Source organism: Vigna radiata, chromosome 8 (genome assembly GCF_000741045.1).
Source record: "Vigna radiata var. radiata cultivar VC1973A chromosome 8, Vradiata_ver6, whole genome shotgun sequence".
NCBI classification, from domain to species: Eukaryota; Viridiplantae; Streptophyta; class Magnoliopsida; order Fabales; family Fabaceae; genus Vigna; species Vigna radiata.
The window spans coordinates 9,627,328-9,640,074 of NC_028358.1; positions in this window are offsets into that span (position 1 = coordinate 9,627,328).

The window sequence follows — 12,747 nt, forward strand, 5'->3', positions numbered from 1 at the left end:
TACATTAACTAACCTAGAAAACAAACATACCAATATGATAAAATTAATATATATATATATATATATATATATATATATATATATATATATATATATACTTCAAATTTTGACTCAATCTTCTATGAGATTGTTGTACCAGATCATATCAAAGAGATCAATTAAAGTGCACCATGTAAGAGCAACAAATGGACCGAAGTTAGCCTCTTTTATCAATGACATGGAGTTGAATATAACAACTGTGTATAGTATGAGTTCAATATAATCTAAAAGGTTACTTCCCTCGTCGAACGTGGATGTTTCATCCTTTAAATGAAACTAAAACTATTACTATGTATATATATTCAGAAAACATTGAATAATGACTTTGAATTAAATGAAATCCAATAATAACTTATTTTATACCATGGGAATTGTTAGGGACCAATACAGTGTGTCAGGAAGGACAGAGCAGAGATTGTATACTAGAAAAAAAAATAGCAGTGTTGTTAGGATGGAAGTTGGACAGTTAGTCAATTAGGAGGGTAGGTTATAGAAATACTTTTTTTGGCTTATAAGGAAGTTGGTTTCAATTTTTCCTCTTATTTTTATGTACTAGAAGGAACTCATGGAGAAGTTAGCCCAAACAGATCCAAAGAGATATCAACATCTTTATCAATTAAGTCTAAGTTCAAGAACGTTATCAAGCTTCTATAAGTTATAATTCATCATATAAATGTCAAGATCCTTATTGATTAGTAAGTTAAAGAACCTGGACACATCAGATTCCAAAACTATTTAAATTATTATTAATGTCAATATCTGAACACGCTAAAAAATAAGAGGTACAAGCATTCCTCCTTGTAAAATATTCCACTTCTAAATCTAATCTTGGAGCAGCTTCCGTTTTAGATTTTATTGAAATACGGCATAAATTGTTTCAAACTTAATCTGTCAGTACCAAGGATCGAGAGAACAGAGGTAGTTAATGTCATTATTCATTTCCATGCTAGAGTACAAACCTTAAGGTAAGTTGTACCATTCTTGAGCTGATCTTAAATGAAATCAAAAATTGAATTAAACACAAGTGTACCTTAAAACGCTCAAAGAAAACATCTCTGCGAGTCTGAGGGATCTGTCCCCATGTAAGCCATGGCTCATCAAACTATCCTTTAATGGTGGCTGTGATTGCTTTGGATGTTGTTTTTGTTGGATAAAACCTATACTAAAATATAAGTCAAATATTAGAATAATATATTATACAATTACCAACATTAAATTAATTTTTTGTTACCCTCCTCCAACAGGTGTAATGATTGGATGATTGCTGGAAACATCTTCAAAATTTGCCGCTGAACTTGAATGTCGAACTCCATCCCCTATAGGAGGTGTTGGTGCAATATTTGTGGGAGTTGTTGGGTTAGAACCAACATGGGGGAGGGTGATCTCCATTGATCATTACCAACTTGTTGTGGACTAGGTGTGAAGGCAGGAACTTTCAATGAAGGTGGAATAAATGGTGGAGTAGTTGTCAAACCAGGAACTTGCAATGGTGGTGGAATAGATCTAGAAGTGGAGGTAGAATTAGGTGTAGATGGCTGACTACTTGATGCATTTACATAATTAAAACGGGACATCAACTTGATTAGATAACGTTTCTTCTTCCCCTTCTCCTTATTTGAGTTTCCTGAAGGTGGAATAGGAGGGTCACAACCACCTGTTGCCATATTCTTGAACATAAAAACAAAATTGTTGGGTCAATATATTTTTAGAATTGAATGGAAAGGACAAGTAAGAGAACAATATATTTTTTTTTGCCATTACTACACATTGAAGCATAAAATAAGAATGCAAAATTCATCCACACAAAACCATCGCAGAATAAATTCTAATCAGCAAAATAAGTAGTCAAATACAAACGGTGTCGAAATAACATGCAAAGTGCAATTACATAAATGATCACCCATGGGTACAACAAGACATCCTAACTCTATTCACTGCTAGACGTTTGAAATGAATCTTCGTCGTCATCTTCACTTTGTCCCTCTTCACTGCATTCTTCTTCCGATTCACTTGTTTCTTCATCCATATACCCTTCAACTGATGGTACATTGTTGGGGTCCACTTCTTGAAGACCGGCTTCTATATCTTGCAATCGGATAAATTCTTCAATTTCAATGATGTCATTAACATGTGACATTTCCTCCACTTGGTATGGCACCTCGGCTTCTACCTCATTAGAAGCTATACGACTCTAGGTTTGGTCTTTATTGCAACATTCCAACCTCGTTTGTCCGGTGCGTGATGCAGGATATGGTACATAGTACACTTGTTCTACATTATGTGCAATTATAAAAGGATCAAACAAGACATATCTTTTATCCATTCGAATATCCACAATGTCATACTTTGAATCCACTTTTGTCCCTGTTCTTGATGGATCAAACCAATCACAATAAAATAATACAATTTTCTTTTCAATGGGTGAGGTATTGTACTCGAGCTCATATATGTGCTTAATGACACCATAGAAATCATCTTCACCCCCTTCTGTAACACCTTTAACATGAACCCCACTATTTATAGTCCTCTTCCCCTGGCTCCATGCATGGGTATGAAATTTATATCCATTCACAAAGTAGGTATGCCATTCCTTTACACATCTTAAAGGAGCAAGTGATAAATCTCTAAGATGTTGGCTCCTCACACTTAAAGGCTCGTCCTGAACCTACAACCATAAAGTATTTAAAAATCTTGAATTAAATAATTAACGAAGAAATGAATCTCTAAGAATGGTTCGAAGTCGTACTTTTTGCCTGAACCACAATGGGAAATTTGCATGTATGTATGTCGAACTGTTTGACTCAGAAAGTTGATAGGTATGTAAGAATGAGTTGTTCATAGGTACGAGAATATTCGGTCAATTCCAATTTAATAGATAACAACAAAAACTTGAGAAAAGCAATTTATTTGGAGCCTTACTCAAGATAAGGTTGAACTTTATTGCAATTGATCAAGACATGAACATGAGGTGATCTCAATTCTTCGTCACTTAGCCAATGAGTTGATTCCCTCCCGGAATGACGACCAGCTTGGTCAAACACTGATAATGTTGTCCTTTCAATTTCAATGTCTACTTCATTTCTATTTCTTTGTGGTGTTAACATAAAGTTCTTGAAGTAGTGGGAACAGAAATGAGTTGTTTCTTTGTGCAAATATGATGCGCAAATAGATCCTTCAACCCTAGCTTTATTCTTAACTGAACGTTTAACATATCACATGAACCTATACAATTTCAGAAGTTGTATGTTATGATCATGAAATATGTAAAATAAAATTGAACAACACAACTAGTTATTGTAACCTTTCGAATAGGTACATCCACCTATATTGGACCGGTCCACCAAGTCTTGCCTCATATGGAAGATGTATAGGGATATGTTCCATAGAATCAAAGAATGAGGGGGGAAATATTCTCTCCATCTTGCAAAGAATGAATGGAATGTTTTCTTCCATCTTCTGAAGGTCGACCTTATTCAATGTTGTACAACATAAATCTCTGAAGAAATGACTTACTTCTATAATGGGATTGAGAACATGAGTCGGTAAAGAACTAAACGCTATAGGAAGTAAGCATTCCATAAAGACATGGCAGTCATGGCTTTTCATCCCAATGACCTTTCCCCTATTCACATCAGCACACCTTGACAAGTTAGAAGAATACCTGTTAAGCATCCTAAGATCTTTCAACCAATGACAGACCTATTTTGATTGGTCTATTGAAAGTGTATAATTAGCTTTTGGCTTTTACATCTTTCCATTACTATGAGATTTGTGCTCCAAGTCTTTTCGTCTACAATACAAACCTAAATCCATTCGGGCCTTTTCATTGTCTTTTAACTTCCCACTGACATTCATCACGGTATTAAAAATGTTGTCAAAGAAATTCTTCTCAATATGCATGAAATCAAGGTTATGCCTTAACAAATTATCCTTCCAATATGGTAGATCCCAAAAGATGCAAATTTCCGTCCAATTATGCCACTCACCATATCCATGTATTCTTGGTGGACCATTTTCCGTTACTTTAGGATAACCATTAACTCTATTCCAAACTTCTATTCCCGTCAAAGAAGGTGGCGCGTCTTCCATGTCCACTTCCCCCGTTTTGAAAGCATTCCTATTTCTTCTAAAGGGATGTTAATTTGGTAAAAACCTCTGATGGGAGTCAAACCATGAATGTTTTCGCCCATGGTATAATCTAAAAGCCTTTGAATGCTTCATGCAATGTGGACAAGCCAATTTACCATGGGTGCTCAATCCAGACAGCATACCACAAGCAGGAAAATCATTAATTGTCCACATTAGCATCACCCTCATTATAAATTTTTGTCGCCTTGCAATATCGTATGTTAGGAAACCACTCCACAACTTTTTGAAGTCATCTATCAATGGCTCTAGGTATACATCAATGCCTACCTTTGGATTGCATGCCCCGAGAAACATGAGACAAGTCATGTACGGTTTAGACATGCACATATCTGGAGGAAGATTGTACGGCGTCACAATTACTGGCCAACATGAATATGGTATATTTGATGCCTGCACATATGGATTAAAACCATTAGAGCATAAACCAAGTCAAACATTGCGTGGCTCAATGGCAAAATCAGGATGTACTCTATCAAAGTGCTTTCACGCCTCTCCATCACATGGATGACGCCATTTGACGACCTGTTGTGATGGTGCCATGTCATTTCTGCTGCAGTTTCTTTTGAGGCATACATTCTTTGAAGTCTTGGAATTATTAGCAAATAGAACATGGATTTTACAGGTACTTGTTTTTTAAAACTTGCTCCTGTCTTGTGTTGTTGATACCTTGGCTTCCCACAAAATTTGCATTCAACCAGCACTCCATCATTCTTTCCATAATCATTATCATAGAAGAGCATGCAACCATCCACGCAACAATCAATCCTTTGCAACTGTAATCCCAGCTTCGACACTGAATTTTTTGCATCGTAGTAAGTTTTTGGCAAACCAAATTTAATGGGTGTTGCATCCAAAACCATATTTGCAACGAAATCTAAGCATTGGTTAGGAATATTCCAATTCGACTTGCAAGCTAAACGCCTCACACACATTGATAATTTAGAATCTAATGCTCCTTCATACAAAGGCGTATTTGCCTCCAACAAAAGGTTATAAAACCTTTGAGTTTCTTCATTTGGAGCCTCTTCCATGTTAGAAGAATTTGATGGTTGGAAGGGTTGTCATTGCATAAGAGCATCATGCGCCATGTCTTCCATCGTCATAACTTGTTCATTTGGTTCACCTTCTGTCTCCACACCCCTCAAAGTGACATCATTAACTAAATCAGTTTCTGGCACGATTTCCCCAAGATCCTCCCAAATGAAATAATTAGGCTTGAAACCCACCTTGTAGAGGTGAACCTTGACAACTCTTTCGTTCAAAATCTTTGTACAATCGTACTTTAAACATGGACATCGAAGCCCCCCATCTCTTTGATAACGTTCTTGTTCACAAGCTTTAATTATAAACTCTTCAACACCCAATACAAATGACTCTTTCAAAGCACCTCTTCCTCTATAACACCTATCGTACATCCATGAACGATAAGGTGGAGCATGATCCATGTTCTGTATACATATCAATTAACAAAAAATTAACCAGTACTTAATACAAGGTTAAATTAATTATGTGTTACAAGTTTTCCTTCAAGGAAAATAAATAAGAAAGTACAACACTGAACAATTGGTAATTGAATTTCCATCACTACTCCTTACTAGATAATGTAAGGAAAGTACTTAGTCATGGTAGTCTAAAAAATAGAATGTGTTATCTTAATGTTTAGCTAACTCATGAAACACGTTGAGGGTGGGTTTATGCTACAACACATGTAGCTGTATGCAAAAAGAAGAGGGAATCATACCAATTCCATCTTCTGATTTTTGGATAAAGTATTAATCCCATAATCTAGGATAGCCTTCAAAAGGAATTCTTTCATTAAAGAATCTCTGCATTTTCATAATTGTTTCCTCCCTAATTTGTGTTGATTGCATGCTTAAAAGAAGATCTAGTAAAGAAAATGTCTGGGAGAATTGAGGATTTGTTGAAATAGTAGACAAGATTTATGCTGAGACACGGTTCAACCATCTCAAAAGCATATCAAATATAGAAAACCAAAAATGCATTGTCATAATGTATATTCATGTTATATGCTTGAATGTAAATAAACTTTATGAATCACTACGGTATGCATTAGGTATAAGATAAAATGTCAATACTTCTCACCTTTTCTGTTGAAAACTTACTACGAGCTTTGGCTGATTGTGAAAAAAACCTTGTTGTATACTGGATTGTACATGCAGATGCAGAACTATGTAGCAAGAAGCAATTGCAAAGAATCTAAAAACCACAATTAACTAGGTTGAGAATGGATACTAAGTATAAAACCAAATAATTGCAAATTGAAGGAAAAACAAGGTAATGAAATCAACTCAAGGATTAGAAAATCTGGGAAAATAAAGTGTCTGGAAACCTTAAAATATATGTACCACATAAGAATAGTACACATAATATACTTTACTTGAAAATTCAATCTAAGTCATCAAAGCTTCCTATGTTATCCCATGCAGTGATATATTAGTATACTGAAATGAGACTTACCAAACAAGCATCAAAATTTCCATTATAAACAAAATTTCACTCATTCAAAATCTCACATATAAAGTTAAATGGTGCATAAGAAAAACAAGATCAATAAATATTAAATCTTAGGTTTTACGTTGAATGTAGTGTCAAGTCTTTCATATGAAGAATTCATACCTCACATATGATCAATCTTCTCAATTAGTCCCAATTATTATAAACTAAGAGGAGTTTCTATTTAGAAAATAATTAAGGACTCTAATCTTTTTCAAATCAAAGCTTATGTTTCATGTATTTAAATTTTAATTTGTTGTAGAAACCACTATCTTCAACATATTCTCACTAAAGCCACTAACACCATTGCTCATGGTATTATCAAATAAGGAGTGTTATCATTGCAGAACTGAAATTGGAGTTCAAGGAAAAGAGTAGATATGAACAAGGTAAATGCATATCCTTGTTTGTATGCACAATGTAGAAGAAAGACATACAAGGACAATAGGGGTGGTGGCAACAATGAAGTTGTAAGAGAGAAATGAGAGGAGGACTCAAAGTATGTAACAGAAATATGTCTCAATTAAAGAATGTATTTCTAATTAAAAAAATAAATGTAAAAATTGAAACCTTTCAATAATACATTTTTTTTTCTCAACCTAACACGTTTTATTTATATGACACTGATATTAAATTAAAAGACACTATAAAAAGTTAAAACATAAAAAGAAAAAGAGGATGATTTTCTGGAATAATGTAACTTTTGTATAACAAAAATTAAAGAATTATGAAATAAGTATGATAAGAGAAGCGTTGACACTAAACAGTTTTGGAAGCAGAAAGTAATAGAAAACTATTGTGAACTATGTATATAGATATGGTTAGTTTGAAATCATTATGTGGAGAGAAGGTAGCTGGTGTATAAAAGTACAGTAAAAAAACAGTGGGAGTTTAGACATTTCACCTTTGGATAGATGTATGTGTGTGTATGGTTATGGTTGTTGAAAGCAGAAATAAATTGGATAGATGTATATGTGTTGATGGACTGAATTAAACCACATTCAGGATACCAAAAAAATATGGTTTTAAACATGATTATGTAAATTCAATAATATTCTGCAGCTGAGTTCCAACTTTTAGCAGTCTCCACAATGGATAATGAGCAGACTATAAACAGATAGTTCTAATTCAGTAAGAAAACCATTCACTACAAAAAGAAATTAGCATAGCAAGTTCTTTTTAAATGAATATTAAGTTTCTATCTAAAATAAATCTCAATAAAAGCTAACATTTCCTTTCTTCAATAGCACCTCGTAACTTTTGCAATGAACAAAGTGTCATGGAAAACTAATGCTTTCAAGCCTAAATTAACATAACAAATAAAGAGCTTAATTTAAGGCAAACTCTCCCCCAACGATTTAATCAGTGGCCCTTTGTATGAAATTTTACTATGGTTTCACTATGCAGAAAAAGTTTTCTGAATAGGGATTCAGTACAACTAAAACAAACACAATAATCATTAGTGTGGTTCACTTTTCAAAAAGGATAATGTCTAGTAGCATTTCATTATTCATGAGATTACCACTCTAGTTACAAACAAGATCTAAATAGGTCAGAATTAGCACCAAAACAATGGATCAATTTGGTACTGAGAGTCCTTGGGTGTTAATGCAGTGGCAAAGCAAACTTCCATAAGAGGCTACTTGGGAGGACAGATCCTCCATTAACAATTAGTTCCCTAATTTCAACCTTGAGGACATGGTACATGAATCTAGTACAGCCACATGGATATGGTACTATATGGTTGTTGCTAACAACTATGATAACTAGTACTAGAGACAAAAGTTGCATATGATAACTATACCCAACACCATATTCTAAAGAATGATGTTTTTCTCGTTACCATTCAGTTTTCCCCATCATTCCGACTCAGAAATCAAGTCCTATAGATTTTTCTTTCACAGATATTTTTTTTTTTAAAAAGCATTTTATTTTTTTCTGAACACAATCTTATACATTAGTATTAATAAATATTCATACCTTAATTCACTATATAAGTTGAAAAATTAGCCTGTTTAATTTAAATCCTACCTCAATACACACCAACGTAAACATAGCTTTGACCTGACGCATGGCGTTTGTCTAATAATGGACCACATTTTGTTGACTCCATAAATGAAAATGAGATATTTTCTCACATACTAAATGCTGAGAATCTCATTCTCATAGCTTAGGTCAATGCTATCTATTAGACTGTCATCTTGATATTCTGCATCATTCTTACCACGTGTTGAACTATAATCGGTTTATGGCTCACTCTTCTAACATTATAATTCATTGAATTACAACATACATATTAAATTAAAGGGCTAAAAATGAAAATGGTGTTGCATAGCATGGAGGGCAAATAGCTGAATGACATAAACCCTACCCAAGCCCAGACCTTGTGAACAATGTTTGCCCTGTTGCCAATGCTGAGAAAGATAGAGACTGAAAAAGACTACTTATGTGGTTAACATAACAAGAGCACAAGATAATGCTTTGGACAGACACACCTAAGATGCACACTAACTACAACAAAATCTATGTAAGGATAATCTAAAAATCCACTAAGTTCCCTAAACTAAGTGAGTGAAATCTACCAATTTAAGACACTACACTAATTAGCACAGGAAGTGTTGATTCAAGATATTCTTAAGTAGTATATATGACCTTTTATCACCTTTCAATAACAGCCAATAAAAAGAAACCAAAATGTAAGCAATTCATACTTACCAAGTGCAGAAGGCAATTGCAGCTCCAGCTTATCTCTTCCGCTTCGAAGAAACCAACCTAGGGTTTCCAAAATCCCAATTTCAAACCTCCAAACAACAACGACCAAAAATAGGTCAATGTAACAACACCCAGAGAAAAGAAAACTGAAATGCGATTTCAAACCTCAAATATAAGCAATTCAAACTTACCACCAGCAGGAGGCGACTAGAGCTCCAGCTTCCAGTTCGAAGAAACCAACCTAGGATTTCCAAAGTCGCGATTTCAAACCTCCAAATAGCAATAACCAAAAATTGGTCAATTTAACAACAAAAAGAGAAAACGAAAATACAAATTAGCCTCAAAGCTTCAATTACTCACCGCGTTTGACAAATGGACACAATCATTGTAGACCAAGGTCGGTCTTCCTTTTACGGATTTGTTAACCTCAGACCATTCAACGTTCTAGTACCACACTTGAGTCAAACAGAGACGTATACCTTGTGCCATACATTGATGGGTATGTGTTGTTTTATGTAAAAGGTAATTAAAGTTTACTTAATTAGCTTACTAACTATTTATGATGTTCCAAACAGGACTCACTGGCAGCTGTTGGTCCTTATTCCCAAAAACTGTACAGTTGTGCTCTTATGTTCGTTGCAAATGAAGATGAAAAATGACTTGAGAAACATGCTTCAAGGGTAAGTGTTTCACCAAAAATGACTTTGAAATTTATGTTGGCCTTAATTTTTTTATGATAACATTCTTATATTAATGTTAGTTTGTGTTTTAATGTAAATAGAGTTTTATAATTGTTATATTAAACAAAACTATTGTAAATGAATCAAATTGCGCCACCTTCCCATTAAGCTACTTGATGATCATACAGTCCACTTTGCCCTGTACAATAAAATTGTCTTGCTGTAATACTAATCTCATAGTCCATTGGTGATAAAATTTTGTAACAATAATTAATTTTTTGCATGAAAATATAATTTTATACATCAGTTAGTTTCATAATTTAATTAAATTAAAATATACAATGAAAAATCCTTTCATTTTCTAAATTGATTTTGTAAAATTAAATAATTTTTTAATTGTGTCCTTCTTACACATTGGGACAGCTTAAACACATGTAAACTAAACATTTTCCTTTCATGATCCTACTCTGTGGTATGTGTAAAATGTGTAAAATATTAGCTAATTATTAGTTTTGTATTTCCTTAATTCATGTTTCAAATTGTTCATATATTCATTATAGTATTTTTATTTGTATAGAATATATTCAAAGCAAAATCTGCTTCATTAGTATCTACCTAGGTTTCAATTTTCACCATGTCCACTTCCATTGAAAACAAGCACCAGCACATCAATGAAACCACAGCAACCAATTCTGCAGAAAGGAGCTTTCATGGTTTCTCTGCTAAGGAGAAAATGAATTTGGATTTTGATTTGAATGAACCTATGATTAATATCAATTTGGTTCCAATTTCTCAGGTATATCATCATCTCTCAATCTATTTTTGTTCATTAGAAAAACTATGCCCTTTTCAATACTTCCATCTTTTGTTTATTGATTTTTGTTAAAATGATTTTGGTTTAAAATAATTAGTTTGGAATATTCTAAAAAGTAAATTAGTATAATTTGTTTATTTGACACAAAAAATAGTATTATTTGTTTATTTGACACAAAATCAAATCTAAATCTAATATCAGCTAAATCAAGTCCTGTATCCAAAGGTTTGGTGCATTTATAGTTTTAATTCATTTACTATGTTATTCAATGATCTTAATTCTTGACTATAATTAGTTTGTCATTTTAGTGTAACAAGCAGCTAGATTCATGGGAATGTGGGTACTATGTGATGTCTTGGATTAAGACCATCCTTCGAGCCGGCATTACAGATAACTGGAATGAGGTAATAATCATGCTTACTTTGAAAACATCACAAATCAATAATTTTCTTTCAACATTTATCAAATCATAATGAATATTTCTTTATTGTGCAGCGCTTCAACAATTTATCTCCTTTACCCGAAGACACCATAAAGCAGCTAAGGCAGGAGTGAACAACTTATCTTCTCCAAAATTGGAACTAGGAAGACTTATATTTGTTGTTGAACATTACTTAGGTTTAGTTTAAGTTTATAATTTTATATTTTTGATCTTTGATTGAATTATAGCTAAAACACAAACATTTATTGTAAATAATTGTTCTGGGTCAATATTCTAATTTTCAGGTGTGGTTTTATTGGAAAAATAAAATATTTTTAGAAAAAAAAACACCCAGAACATGTCGGTTAATGCACAACCGACGTCAACGGACGTCTGTCAAACGTTCCAGGACCTATAGACGTCGCATCTGGTCAAGTCAAACATCTATATAAACGTCTATTATAACTATCTCCGACGTCTATGTAGACGTCGGCGATGTACACAGCCGACGTGTACGTAGACGTCGGTTGTATCCTAACAGACGTGTAATTAACGTCCCTCGAATAGACGTCGGTTCTATATGTGACGTTAAAAGCCCAAAATAACCGACGTTAAACAGCATTTTTCCACTAATGTTAGTGTGAGATGCAATTATTCTGATTCTTTGTTTGAGTTTGCACTTGGCCTTGGTATGTCCAGTCTTGCAATAATTTTTTTTGTTTTTAGTTTGTAAGAAAAAATATAAAATAAATATTAGAAAACTAAAATAAATTATTTCTGTTTTAAAAAAAAAATATTCCTCTAAGAGATATATACTACATATTAGTAAGATCTTCTCTAATATTAACCAACAAAGAAATATAGGTTTTGAATAATAGTTTTTTACTCTGAAATTAATGTCAAGATCAATGATGGTAAAGCTCAAATTACTTGTATTCACTACAGAAAAAGTAGTCATAACAAATCTGTCTGCTTCAAGAAATTATACTAAACGCATTTGCACACATTGTGGAAGAAATGGACATTCAGATGTGTGTTACAAGAAACTTGACTTCCCACATGGCCACAATTTTTTTAACAACAAAGTCAATTGTGTCAATATTGTTAAAAAACGGTAACCCACACAAATAATTTTACTCTTCAATCCATTATGGGTATTTTTCATTAAACCTTGCCAACCTTTAAATAGGTGCAAATCGGGCCTTGGGCCAAGTATAAATAATTAAAACTGACAATAAAATATCAATTCACTTAAAAATAAAATTCGCTTATTCTATCATAAAATAATATTCTACCTAGATAAACAGAAAATCATAACTACAGATCCCTATTTTATCTCTATCAAATCAAACTAAATATTACTAGACCCAAAACTAATAAAATAAGATTTAAACAAAATTATTAATAAAACCCTAAAA